Source organism: Dasypus novemcinctus, chromosome X (genome assembly GCF_030445035.2).
Source record: "Dasypus novemcinctus isolate mDasNov1 chromosome X, mDasNov1.1.hap2, whole genome shotgun sequence".
In the NCBI taxonomy this organism is placed as follows: Eukaryota; Metazoa; Chordata; class Mammalia; order Cingulata; family Dasypodidae; genus Dasypus; species Dasypus novemcinctus.
In genome coordinates, this window is record NC_080704.1 from 183021493 (window position 1) to 183036172 (window position 14680).

Below are 14680 nucleotides of genomic sequence, written 5' to 3' on the forward strand. Positions count from 1 at the left end.
ATGGGGAAGAAGAGGAGGCTCTTGGGTGGGGTCATCTCACATCAGCGTTCATGCTGCCTCTGCGCCTGGGTCTAAGGCTATAGGCGATCCCCTTCTTACTCCCCTTGGTTTCAGACTTTTGGGCTTCTTCTAGTTTGCTGGTCACGCTCTCCATCTCAAGTCCTCCTGGTGCCTACACCAAGGCTCCTGACCTCCCTACATATACCCTCCCCAGGACAATGGGGAGCCACGCCCTTCATTTTGATTGGTTGGTAAGGCTCTCCGCAGCCAATGGGAGCCCTATGGGGTTGAGACGTCACAAAGCACCATTGGACACCTCCAAGGAATTTGGGTATTACAATTTGGAGGACCAAGATGTCGTGGTTGGAGAAAGGGGCATTTGTTGCCTCCCCACTAGAGCCTTCCAAACCTCTCAGCCAGCCGTCTTCACATCCCCATTTTCAATGCTGGAGGCACACATGGCAGGGGGAGGGCACCTCCTTCAAGCATTTCCCAAAGCCACCCCCCATTTGGTGTTTCATTCCATTCTCTCACCGGTCACCATGACCTGGTTTGCATGTGTCTAACCTAAAATCCCTTATTGAAATGTGGCAAGACTTAAGTCCCTGTGGATGTAAATCATCCCACTTCTCTCCTACAAATTTCTTTTATGCTCAAGACACTTCATGTCTTAGCTACAGGGATCTTTCCATCCACCTCCACTGCCAATATCCACGTAGCTCTCCTCGGTTTTCTGTTTTCAATGTTGAAATCACTACCTTCAGGCTGTCAGAACTCAGAGAATACATTTGACCCATAGGGTGTGCTACCTATGTCCAGTCCAGGGTCATGTTCATTACATTGAGGGTAGAATCCATTTGGGTTTTAATCATGTAGGAGAGTGAGGCAGAGACCCACATGCCGGACATCGTGCTGAGTGTCCATGTGCAGAAAACTATACTTATCACTGAGGTAAGCTCATGCTTCTTTGTAGGTGTTACTGGTCAATTTCACATAAGGATTCCCATTAAAACCCTACTGCAAATACCAGGGTGTTTTTCAAAACTGTCTCTGTAATGTCATGGCTCTATCCCAAAACCCAGTAAATTCTGTCCCAAATCAAACTTTACTAGCCAGCCCCCATGGAAAACACTACGAGATGAGTTGAAGATGCTCCAGGAGAAATGAACAGATGTCTAAATGTCACTGTCCAAAGCCATAAGGACTATAAGATAGCACTGAGAGTGTATGTCAGTGGTTACCGAAGCCCTCTCTTCTAACTTCAGGGTCATATCCCAAGACACAGGTCATGAAGTGTGTCCTAAATCATACTCTACTCACCTTTCCATTTGGAAAACACTCCGAGAGTGTATTGAAGCCATCCGTGTTGAGGGGAGTGATACCAGGTGCCTAAACACCATTGTCCAAAGTGCATTGTTATGATGACTGAGCTGTTGCTACCAGAGGGATTTCCTGTCTTCTACAGGAAGTTGGAGGCCTTTCATGAGGGGGAGGGGAGAAGATTCTAGGCTAACCCACTGGGTGCAAGATACAGCCTTCAGAGCAGGTTGCAGTAATGAAGTGCTCAGCAGGCCAGTTTCCATAAGGGGAGAGGAGGGCACTCTGTGGAAGAGCAGGGGAAGGGGGCTGTTATGCAGGGCATGCTGGGATTGGGCAAAAAAGTCAGGCCCTGGACTGAGTCAACTCTCATGGAAACCTGGGGCTTGATTAGGAGAACCCTGTATTACGAAGAGCCACATAAAGCCCCATTTTCACCTTCCTTCTTTAGGTCTGCTTTTAAAAAGTACCTCAGCCACAGGACCCTTTGAGTCCCCTGAGAGACACTATGGAGTAGTGAGAAGAGAAATGCTTTGTTTCAGGCTGGCAGGAACAGGAACAACTTGGGCTCTAGATGAACACAAAGCAGGCATTGAGTCCGGCCTGGACACTTCACAGTTAGTCCTGTGATATTAATCAAATGACCCAGTGCTAGGAGCTGTAGCTTCTTCATCTGTAAAATGGGTTTGCTAAGCTCCGTCTTATCAGACTGGTGTGGTACACTTAACATATGGACAGCCCCTTGGACAAAGTCTGGCATAGATTGGATCTTCACTGCATGGCAGTTCTTTCTATTATTATTTTCACCCCAGACCTTACCACCCTCTTGTCCAGGAAATTTAAAAACGTACTCCAAATCTCAGAGAATATGCAGAACCATTGTGCAGCTTTATTTTTCCTGACCTGCTAGGACAAATGCACAGCGTGATGATTTGACCACAGGAATTTACTGGCTTGTGGTTTCAGAGGCTGGAAGGCTGGCTTCCTCCTGGGGTGAGTAGCATCTGGCTGCCCAGCAATCCTTGGATTTCCCTTCACATGGTGATGTCCTTGCCTTTCTCTTCTGGGTTCTGTTGACTTCCGGATCCTTGCTCCTCCCTGTTGCTTTCTCTTACGGACATAGCTTGTTTGACTCTGCTTTCCTTTATTGCACTTGGCAGATGCAGAGTTGAAGGGCCTGGTGCTACTCCCCCTGCTCACCTGAGGTCTCACCCCTCAGAATATGGCCCCTCCTCCCTCAGATTCCCTTCCCTTTGTTGAATTCAGAGGAGCCACATCCAGCCTCCATATCCCTGTACACCCAGGACTGAAAATAGGGGCAGAGCTGTATTCTGAGAGCCCCTCAGTTCTGGGGTGGGTAGTCCGTCAGTCCTCACTCAAGATGGCTGTCTTCTTGTCTTTATGCCAGTACCGTGCTGTTTTTATGACTGCAGCTAGGTAATATGATTTTAAGTCCAGAAGTGAGAGTACTCCAATTTTGCTTTTCATTTTTAAGATGTTTCTGGCTATCTGGGACCACGTACCCTTCCAAATAATTTTGATAATAATGTTCACCATTTATTTCAAATATGCTTTTGAAATTTATATTTTGATTGCATAGAATTTGTACATAAATTTGAGTAGAATTGCCTTTTTTTTTAAATTAGCATCTTAATGATATTTATTCTTCCAATCTTTGAGAAGGGAATTTTCTTTCAATTACTTAGGTCTTTTTAAAATTTCTTTTAACAATAAATTTAGTTTTCTGAATACAAGTACTTTCCATCGTTGGTTAAGTTTATTCCTAATTATCTGGATTTTAACTGTCATATTTTATTTTTACCTCTCTTTTGATACTTTTAGTTAGTTTTCTTGATATCATCTTGATTTCTAGACTATCTTCCAAGCCCCTCACTCTTGTCTTTTCTTTTCAGGCAATAGCACACCTTTTAGTATTCCCTGGAAAGCCAGCATCTTGGTTACAAACTCTCTCAGTTTCTGATTATCTGTGAATATTCTAAAGTTGACTTCCTTTTTAAAAGACAATCTTCATGGATATGATTCTTGACTTGAAGTTATTCTCTTGCAGGATCTTAAATATACCATGCCACTGTCTTATTGCCTCCATGGTTTCTAATGAGAAATCAGATCTTACCCTAATTCACTATCTGTTAAATTTTATGCATTGCTTTTCTCTTGCTGCTCTCAGAAAACTGTTTGTCTTTGGCATTTCACATGCTGATTAGTATGCATCTCAGAGTTGGTCTTTTTGATTTATTCAGGTGGAAGTGCATTGTGCTTCTCTGGCATAGATGTCTATGTCTTTCAATAGATTTGGGAAATTTTCTACCATAGTTTCTTCCCCTTTTCCATCCTCATCTCCTTTTGGGACACCCATGACACGTATGTTTGCATATCTCTTACTGTCATTTAGATCCCTGAGACCTTATTCAATTCTTTCCATACTTTTCTTCATCTGTTCTTTTGTATGCTTGCTTTCAGAGGCCATTTCTTCAAGCTCACTAATCCTTTCTTCTGCCTCCTCAAATCTGCTCTTATATGATTACAGTGTATTTTTAATTTTGGTTGTTGCACCTTTCATTCTCATAAGACCTGCTATTTTTCTATGTATGCTTTAAACTTCTTCTTCATGCTTAGCCAATATCTTCTTAATGCCTTTAATCTCTTTAGCCATCCCATTGAGTTTATTATGGAGATTTGTTTGAACATCTATGATTAGTTGTCTCAACTCAATTATGTCCTTTAGAGGTTTTTCTTGCCCCTTTAACTGGGACATATATTCTTGTTTCTTGGTATGAATGATAATTTTTTGTTGGTGTCTTGGTATCTGGTTTACTTAATATATTTATTCTGGGTGCACTTTTTCTCTTTAGTTTAGGGCTTTCTTGCCCTTTCTCCCTTGCTGGTTGTGAGGCAAAGGCCAAGGACGTAGTTGGTGGTGACAGCAGAGAAAGCTCAAGCTGTCCTCATTACCCCAGGGACTGATGAAACTTCTCCCAAATTTCTCCTTTGCCAAGGATAGGGACAGAGTCTTAGCTGTGTGTAATAATCTAAGTCATGCAGGTCTAGGCTGCAGTTGCCCAGAGAGACTAAAGAAGTTTTCATGCCCTTTCCCCCCCGGCCTGGAAAGAGGAAGGAATTGCACATTTGGGCAGCAATCTATGCTGTGCAGTTCCAAAATGACTTCAGTGGCCCTGGTAAACTTCTCTTTCCAGCCAAATGTACCTGTAGTTGCAGGGAGAGGCTGGTGCAGGGTCCACCAGCTTCCTCCCTGCCAGTGTTGGGGCTGGAGCTTAGACAAGAGCTCCAATCTGATCTGGATGGAAAGACACTGGTCCTACAAGCACTATGATTTTCAGTTCACACTGCTTCCACTCGTGCCAGGGGTAGAGCTCAAATGGCAACTACCAGCCTCTCTCTGACTTGAAAAGGTTCAAATTTAGCTGTTCTTAGAATTATACTCTAGGCTGCCTATTGACTAATCAATAGGGGAAGTTGATGCTCAACCATCTCTTCCTCCCCTATTTTTGGCAAGTGGAGCTTCCAATTCCAGCCATGGAATAGCTCGTGAGGCAACTTGTGTCACAAGTTTTGATTGGGCATTAGCCTGTGGGATGTGGAGGGTTCTACTCAGGAAGCTTCTCTTCAGATAAGCATTCTCCTCCTCCCAAATTCAAGGACATTGCATGATGCTCTTCTGGTCTCCTGTAATGCCCAATAGGTGCTTTGGAGAGCTCTGGGTAATTACTAATTGCTTTGTAGCACTAGTTGATTCTAGGACCTCCTTACTCTGCCATCATCTTGCTGGTTGTTCCTGAATTATTTCTAGTAAATGTGCAAAGTATATCTTTGAGGTTCATTGTCTGGTAAATGGATGACTAATGTGCCAGTATTATTTATTGAAAATAACTCCCTTTTTCAACTGAATTTCTTTGGACCTTTTGCAGTAAAAATCAGTTGACTGTATTAGCACAGTCCATAGCTGGGTTACCTACGCTGCTGGCTTGACAGATGTGCATAACCCTTCCCCACAACTACATGCTCTTGATTACTTGGGCCTTATAATAAGACTTTACATTGGGGTGAGTCCTCTGAATTCTTTTTCAGATACAGTTTGACCCTTCTAGTTTCTTCTGTCTATATATAAATTTTAGAATCTGTCAATGTCTAGTAAAATTATTAATGGGAATTTGTAATTAAATGAATCTATTGATCAACTTGGGGGGAATTAATATCTTAACTAATATAGACTGAATCTTGTACCACAGTTGGACTTTGTTCTCCATTCACATTCTGGCAGGGGTTGACCCATCTCTTCAGGATGCTTACTTTAGTTAAGGTGTGTCCAAACTGAATCAGGTTGGGCTTTAGTTCAAATTACTGGAGTCCATTATAAGCAGAGTGAAAATCAGACACAGAGAAAGACCATGGGGAGCAACCAGAAGCCAAAAGTCAATGGAATGCAGAGGAGAAGGGAGAGGACATCACCAAGTGCATTGCAATGTCACAGATGATCCAAGGACCAAGGATAGCTGGCAGCCAGCCCCAGCAAACACGATCTTCTGGGGGAAAGCAGCACCTTGAGGAAAATTCGATTTTGGATTTATCCTTGCTTCAAAACCGTGGGCCAAAAAATTCCTATTATTTAAGTCAACCAATTGTATGGTATATGTTTAGCAGCTGGAAATCTAAAATACTAACATTGAGTATTGCAATCCATTAACATAGAATCTCTCTCCACATGTTTGTGTCTTTGAATTCTTTCATCAATATTTTGATGTTATAATGATAAATACTTGGAATATATATATTTTTATATTTATACATGAATACTTCATTTTTCTGGTACAATTCAAAATGGAATTGCATTTTTTAAAACTTTTACTTTTCAAATTCCAGTTGTTCACTGCTGGCATTTAGACATATAATTGACTTTTGTGTATTGACCTTGTATACTGCAAACCTTAGTATACTCACTTATTAGTTCTAGATTTTTTTCTTTTTTGTATATTCTTTGGAAATTCCTACATAGACAATCATATCGTCTACAAAAAAAGAATTTTATTTCTTTCTTTCCAATCTCGCTATATTTTATTTCTTTTATTGACTCATTTTACTAGCTAAGAATTTCACTACTAGAATGAAGTGTCATAGTGAGGGTATACATCTTTGTCTGTTGCCTTAGCTCACAAGAAAAGCATTCAGCCTGTTACCAAGAAATATTATGTGAGCTGTAGGGTTTTGATGGATACTTTTTATTAGGTTAAAGAAGTTCCCTTCTCTTCATAGTTTGCTGAGAATTTTCATAAAAACTGGATGTAGAATTTTGTTGAAGACTTTTTCTGCACCTATTGATTGATATGATGATTGGTGTTTCTTATTTAGTCTCTTAACATGGTGGGATTCATGGTCAACATTTTTAAAAAATTACAACTATTGTAGTTTTTCAGAAAACTCATGGAGAGAGTACAGTTTCCATATACCACCTCCATTATTACCAATTTGCATTAGGGTGCTACATTTGTTACAATTGATGAAAGATTATTATTGTAATTGTAGTAACTATAGCCCATGGTTGACGTTAGGAGTATCAGTAATTTTTGCTTTTCTAAGAATTGATCTATTGCATCCAAGTTATAGAATTTATGGCCATAGAGATTTTGTACTATTCCTTTATTTCCTTAATGCTGTGGATTCATTAGCAATCTTCCACCTTTTACTTCTGACAATTTATCACTCTTCTCTTTATTCTTGGTTAGTTTGGCTAGCGTTTGTTCAATTTTTTAGATGTTTTCAAGGAAATTTTTTGATTTGCTGAATTTCTTTTTTCATTTTCCTGTGTAAAATTAATTGATTTCATTCTCTAATCTTTATTATTTCCTCTCTTTGGTTTGCTTTAGATTTAAATTGCACTTTTCTTTGGTTGTCTAAGTTCAACAATTAGGTTCTTGAATATAGATTTTTTGCCTGTTCTAATACAAGCATTTAATGCCATAGTAAATAGCTCAAGAATTCAGGCATATAAAAACAGGCATTCACTTTATGTATAGCATGATCCAAGGCTTCCGATATGCAAAACCACTCTTCTCAGGAAGAACATTCTAAAGGCTAAGAACTTTCCTCCCAAGTTCTAGCCAAGAGCCAGTCATTAAGACAGAATTTTATTTGGAATATGCAGCTTTTGAGTAACCCAAGCCTGCTGAAATATACTTTTTATAAAACAATCCCATTGGGAAGCATTTATTTGAGGTCAGTATAAAAGCTTACAAATAAAATTTGTATAAAACACACATTCATATTATCAGTCCAGAGATTCAAATCCCCTACGTATATCTTAAACCCAGCACCAACTACAATTCCAATAAAGTAGCATGCAAGTCTTGTGAAAAGAGATCCCCTCTGAGTCCAATTCCATCATGCAGAAACACCAGCTCCAAAGAAGGGCCATCTGTCATGGCAGTAAACTCCTTCTGCCATGACCATAGAACCCGTGGGTCTCTTTATCCCTCAAAAGAACCAATACCTGGGGTTGTATCTACCTTATCTGTCTCTTAGACTCTGTTCAGTTGTACATAGGGGTATTCCTTCCGACAACCTCCAGACTCTTTTTTAGAGACTCACAGCCTTATAATCTCATTTCTCCTTTCCATTTCCCCCTTACATTAGGTCAAACAGCTTCCCGAAGTCATGTTATTATATGTAGACAGGTATATTCTGCTGTTCTGCATTGAATCTTTAATTCAAGGTCATTTTCTAGTTGCTTCTTCAGCTGGTATGTGTGACCGAGGCATAACACAGATAGCAAAAAAAGTAAAATCAAAGAAAGCTAAGTGGCAGCTGTATTCAGTTGGACCTCGGTGTGTCTTGTACCCTAGAAAGTCTTTTATGAAATAATCATCTTAAATCAACAGAAGACAAATCTTCATCATGGTCTTTCATGATGGATTACTTAAGCATTTTCTCCTCTTTTCTTCTTTTCTCCAGAGTCCTCCTTTAGTATGCCTGGTAATTGTTTTTTTTGTTGTTGTTGTTGTTGTTGTTTTAAGATTTATTTATTTATTTATTTATTTCCCCTCCCCGCTCACCCCGGTTGTCTGTTCTCTGTGTCTATTTGCTGTGTCTTGTTTCTTTTGTCCGCTTCTGTTGTCAGCAGCCTGGGAATCTGTGTCTCTTTTTGTTGCGTCATCTTGTTGTGTCAGCTCTCCGTGTGGGTGGCGCCATTCTTAGGGAGGCTGCATTTTCTTTCGTGCTGGGCCGCTCTCCTTAGAGGGCGCACTCCTTGCAGATGGGGCTCCCCTATGCAGGGGACACTCCTGTGTGGCACGGCACTCCTTGCGTGCATCAGCACTGCGCATAGACGAGCTCCACATGGGTCAAGGAGGCCCAGGGTTTGAACCATGGACCTCCCATGTGGTAGATGGATGCCCTAACCACTGGGCCAAGTTCGTTTCCCTGGTAATTGTTTTGTCAATTGCCACCACCTCAATGTGCCTTGCCATATGTACTCTGTTGACCTCTGTAGTGTGCATATCCCTACCCATATCCATCATTTCCATAGTCATACCAGTATCATCAGATTTGCCATAGCTACTGTAATTTTGGTCACCACCATAGGCAGAGCTGTAATTTCCATATCCTTGATCATCATAGTTAATAAATCCTTGGTTCAAGTTTTGGACCTGACTTTGTCCATGACCCTAGTACCACTTCATCTATCAGCTGCAGCTCCTCTTCCTCCTTTCTTCGTTGTTGTTGCTGACTATATACCTCTTACGGTTGTGCAACTTTAATTTCACACCTCCAAGTGCCAATCTGATGATATTTGCTCTCCAATAATTTATTTACTGGCTCTTCATCTGTATATGTAATAAAACAAAATCCTCTTCTTTCATTTGTGTTTGTATCCACAGTAGGTTAATATTGTCAATCTCTGCAAATGCTAGAAAATATTGTTTTATTTGTTCTTTGGAAGTATCTAGGCTCAATACACCCACAAAAAATTTGGGGGATTCTTTCCCTCTCTTTTTTTTGTTTTAAGATTTATGTATTTTCCCCCTCCCCCGTTATCTGCTCTCTGTGTCATTCACTGTATGTTCCTCCGCGTCCACCCATACCCTCATCAGAGTGCTCCAGGAAGCAATCCTGGGACTCTCTGGAGTGCGAGAGAGGCGATCACTCTCCTGCGCCACCCAGCTTCCTGCTTTGCAATATCTCCTCCATCTCTCCTCTCTATCTCCGCCTGTTGTGTCATCCTGCTGCACCAAATGTTCACACTGGCCAGCTTGCCTGTGTGGTGCAGCACTCCTGGGTGGGGCAGAACTCCTTCCTGGCATAGCACTCTGGTGAGGGCCAGCACTCTATGGGGGCCTGCTTGCCTTCATCAAAAAGCCCTGGGTTTTGAACCCTGGACATCCCATAGGGCAGACTGGACACCAACAGCTCGACCCACAATAGCTTCCTAGGTTCTTTCCCTTTTAATGCTTTGCCCATTTGGTGTCTTTCAATTTGCCATCCAGTTTGTGTTTCTTCAGTTCCAAAGCTTATTAACACTTGCAGCATTGAAGCTGGCTAGTAAGGTAGGGAATCTGTAGATGGATCTGGAACCTGGCAAGAAGTCTACGTGGACTTCGATACCCCCAAGAGGGCTGCTGGACAACCCTCTCCTAAATTCTGCCATTTACAACTAGATTTCATTCGGAAGCCAAGAGAAGCCCTGGATATACCCTAAGGACTTTATCATTGGATCCTCCTGGGGGATTGATGAGTGGGGTAATCATTCAAAACAGTCGTCAGCTGGCAGTCCTCCTATGCCATTAGAAAAGGGGGGAGTAATTAACAGTTCGAAAGCAGACACATAGTCTGAGTGCTTTGTCTTGCCTTCACCCTGTCCCGGTGCCAGTCCTGCCCTGTTTGTGCCTTTTGTATCCCTGCTCTCACTGTGTCGCCTGACACAGGGGAACACACAAGTGAAACCTGGGCATTTATAATCTATAATGGGGAATTGAACTCTGTAAATCAGCTTTTTTTTTTTTTTTTTACTCCTCAGCCCCTTCCTCAGCCCCTTCCTTAGCCTCTCCCTGGGACCCATGATCTGTTTTTTTCTCCCATTTCTCTTTCCTCCCTACCTGAAGGAAATACTGTCATCCCTCATCTGACATGCTCTTGAAATTGTTTCCGCAACAGATGAATTTGACCAACACTGCCAATTTTGCACCCTACCAAGACGTGGTCATGGTCTAATTCAGTTTCCCAGTTAGGATGACAGAGGTGTTGGCTAGGCCATCCAGGAGGATCATCCTTTTCCCACACCCCGGGTCTTTATGGATGGCATCCTTACAGGTGGTCCAGATTCAGTAATTTCTGCATTCTAAGTCAGTTGGGGACAAGCATATTCACCCTGCTTCCATTCACAGGCTTTCACGGTGACTTGTTTCCACTAAGTACATTACGTGGCATGGCCCACCTCCCTCCTACAGGGAGAATGAGGGTGTTATTCAGAATTGTTCCTATCCTTGCTAACTGGGCAGAGGATATGTTTTATTCCAATTAATCTCGAAGTGCAGGCAGTGATATTGCATCAATGTAAGTTAGCCTTCTCCCAGCGAATGTCCATCAGTTTGGAGGTCCCTAAGATTCCATGGCTGTATTTTTGGGGCACAGAAGTTTGGATGGTAGGCCATGGTGTCCTGGCTACTTTGTCCTCTCTCTGAATTAAAATACTAAAATATCTCTGTTGGATCCCAGCAGTACCCAGCACTATATTTGCATTTCCGTGATCCAATTTGCCAAAGAGCCACCATCTTTCCAGGCTCAATCCCATCATATGCCTTACTACTTGAAGAGAAGTCTCTTTATTCAGCACATTCTAGTTAACAAATCTTTTCTCCCTGAATGCCACAACCCATTTAAATAGAATTCAGATCATACCACTGACTGTGGTAGATTGAATTAAGTGCCCCAAAATAAACATATTCTTTACCTTAATCCTCATTCTGATAGGTATGAACCCATTGAAAATAGAAACTCCTTTTAAAGTGTGGGCCTTAGAGAGGAAACTGGAGGCTTTATACAGGGAATATGGAATCACAAAAGTCAGAAAGGAGAGAACATTGCTATGTGATGGGAGGCAGAAATGCAAATCACGAAACTGCAAAGCTTCCAGGCAGCCAGAAGCAGAAATCTACGGTCTTCAAGAGAAAGCAAGCCCTGTCCTCATCTTGATTTGGGACTTTTTCTAACCTCAAAACCATTAGTCAATCAATTCCAATTATTTAAGCCAACTCATTTTGTCATATTTGTCATGGAAATCTGGCAAAAGTAAGACACTTTTGGGTACCGAAGTTTGGATCTGGTATCAAAAATACCTAAAAATATGTTTGCAGCATTGGGGTTGGGTAATGGGTAAAAGCGGGAATAACTATGAAGAGGTTTCTGCAAAAAAACCTAAAGTGCTTTCAACAGCCTGTTGGTAGAAATGTGGACATTAAAGTTATTACAAGTGAGTTCTCTGAAAAATATGATTAATGTTTTACCAGAAACTGGAAGCAAGGTGTTTCTTGTTATAAAGTAATAGAGAAGTTGGCAACGTTGTGCTCTAATGCTAGATGGAAGGCAAAATCCACAGACGATGAACCTTGATATTTACTTGAGGAGATTTCCTACCTAAGTATGGCAGGTAAGGACTGATTTTTTCTTGCAGCTTATGGTAAAACAGGATAACCCAGAATGGTCAGTAGCCATGAAGGAGAAGACATTGCCATGTGACAGAGGCAAAGATAGTAGCCAAGAATTGCAATAATTTCTGGCAGCCAGCAACAGAAAGCATCATCTTCAGTGAAATTATAAGCCTACCCAATGTCTGAATTTTGGATTTTGTCTAACCTTAAGTCCATGGCCCTATAAAATCTGGTCATTTACACCAGCCTGCTCTGTATCATTTGCCATAGAGCCTGACCATCTAAGGTACCCGCTATGTCATAGACCAGCCCATTTCCCTCCCAAACCCTTTTCTACCACGTGTGCCAGTACTCCCAAGTCCAGTTTCCATGTTGTTGACAATGTATACTAAAGGGCTCTGTGCATTTAAGGTACATGTTCTGTGCCCAAATAATGTTCAGTCCCCCACAGTAGTTTAGATGAGTGGTAGCCACATGCCTATGTGATTTAATCTGAGAATTTTGTAGGACCTAGCAAGCTTTCCTTACTTTATGGGGGCTCCCATTCCCAGGGGAATTCATACCCACCATATGGTCCCTATGGTTTGATTCACATCAGGGATCTCTCATTCCTTTCTGTCCTTCCCATCCCCATAAGCGAGAATGATATGGGTTTCTGCACAGCACATTGGGAATGTTGGTCAAGTAACTTGCCCCTAATTACCAGGGGCCTTTCTAAATATTTGAACAATGAGATTTCGAGTTTCATACTGATCAGTCAGCCAGGAGTTGTACACCACATTGCCTGATGGTCCACATGGGAGTAGGTCCCAGAAACACCTGTACACATGATATTCTTTGTAATAAACAGAATCTGAGAAATTAAATAGATCTTGGCATGTTACTAGAGTTGCCCTTAGTTATCTACAATTGATACAGTTCATCATCATATATTATGACCCAAATGTCTGCCAGAGCAGTGCCACTCAGGTTTGCAGCTTGTTTGTTTCTGGTTAGGTCCCTAAAGCATGGGTGGTCTTGGCAAGCATATGGCTCCAACCTTTCAAGCATCTGATATAATTGTACTAAGAGACATAATCATTCTCTTCTTTGGAGCCTCTTTTGAGGCATTAATGAAATACCAGATTTCACTAATTGCAGAATCCATTTATTTATTCCTTGACCCTAACATACTGTTTATGTTTTTATTTGTCAATAATTTAAAAAAATGTATTGGAGATAAAATACACATGACCTAAAATTCACCATTTTAGCCATTTGAAGTGTACAGTCTAACAGCTGTTAATATATTCACCAAGTTGGAGAACGCTTACCAATATTTAATTCCAGAACATTTTCATTGGCCCCAAAAGAAAGTCTGGACCTATTAAGCTGTAAGTTCCAATCTTGGCTGTTTCCAGCCTCTGACCGACACAACTCTGAATCTGTTTATGTGCCTGAGCTGGACATTTCACAGAAACAAAATCATGCACATGTGGCCTTGGTGACTGGCTTCTTTCATTTAGCATAATGTTTCAAGGCTCATCTATGTTGTAGCATATATTTGTACTTCATTCCTTTCTCTCCTGAACAATATTCCATTGGGTGCATATGTACTTGCTTGTTAATTTTATTAACCAGCTTGAAACTGATATCATAACCATTATTAAAACACTTTTCACTCCTCATAAAGGAGAGAAATCTCATTTTTTAAAAAATACAATTCAGATTATGAAAATTGCAAAAGCAAATTAGGAGACATGTGCATGTCCTTGATATTTCAACTTGTTATTGTATTTTATTCAATTAACATAAATGTGCTTCTTGCTCACCATCTAATTACTTTCTTTTCTTTCCATTTTGTGATGCTTTGTACTTATTCAAACACTAGCATTTGAAACGAGGATACCCAGGGTAACAGCTGTACAATATATGAGGTTCTATGATCCAGATTTAATTTTAACAAGACCAATTGCTGTGTGTTTTTGTTCAGATCACTATGTATTTGCTTTCCACTCATTTGGATTAAATAGGTGTCATCTATTTCTCCTGCATTTTAAGGCCTCACACATCTCACTGCTGGCAAACACATAGAAGGTCATAATGGGGCCTGAATTCTTTTACTTTCTCTTTTTTTTATTCATTTTTAAAAAAATATTACATTAAAAAAATATGAAGTCCCATTCAACCCCACCGCCCCCACCCCACACTCCCCCCAAAGCAACACTCTCTCCCATCAATCACCATGACACATCCATTGCATTTGGTAAGTACATCTCTGGGCTTCGCTGCACCTCTTGTTCAATGGTCCACATCATAGCCCATACTCTCCCAAGTTCCATCCAGTGGGCCCTGGGGCGATCTACAATGTCCCGTAATTGTCCGTGAAGCACCACCCAGGACAACTCCAAGTCCCGAAACGCCTCCACATCTCATCTCTTCCTCCCATTCCCTGCACCCAGCTGCCACCATGGCCACTTTTCCCACACCAATGCCACATTTTCTCTGTGGACTTTGGACTGGTTGTGTCCATTGCACCTCTATGTCAAGAGGAGGCTCAGATTCCACATGGATACTGGATGCAATCCTCCTGCTTTCAGTTGTAGGCACTCTAGGCTCCATGGTGTGGTGGTTGACATTCTTCAACTCCATGTTAGCCGAGTGGGGTAAGTCCAATAAATCAGAGTGAAGGAGTTGAAGTCTGTTGA

General features: G+C 41.3%; 1 pseudogene; it reads left to right on the forward strand.

The window, feature by feature from the left end:
- Positions 1-897: 897 nt before the first annotated feature.
- Positions 898-14680, forward strand: part of LOC101411458 (melanoma-associated antigen 10-like) — a 30797-nt pseudogene continuing 17014 nt past the window's right edge.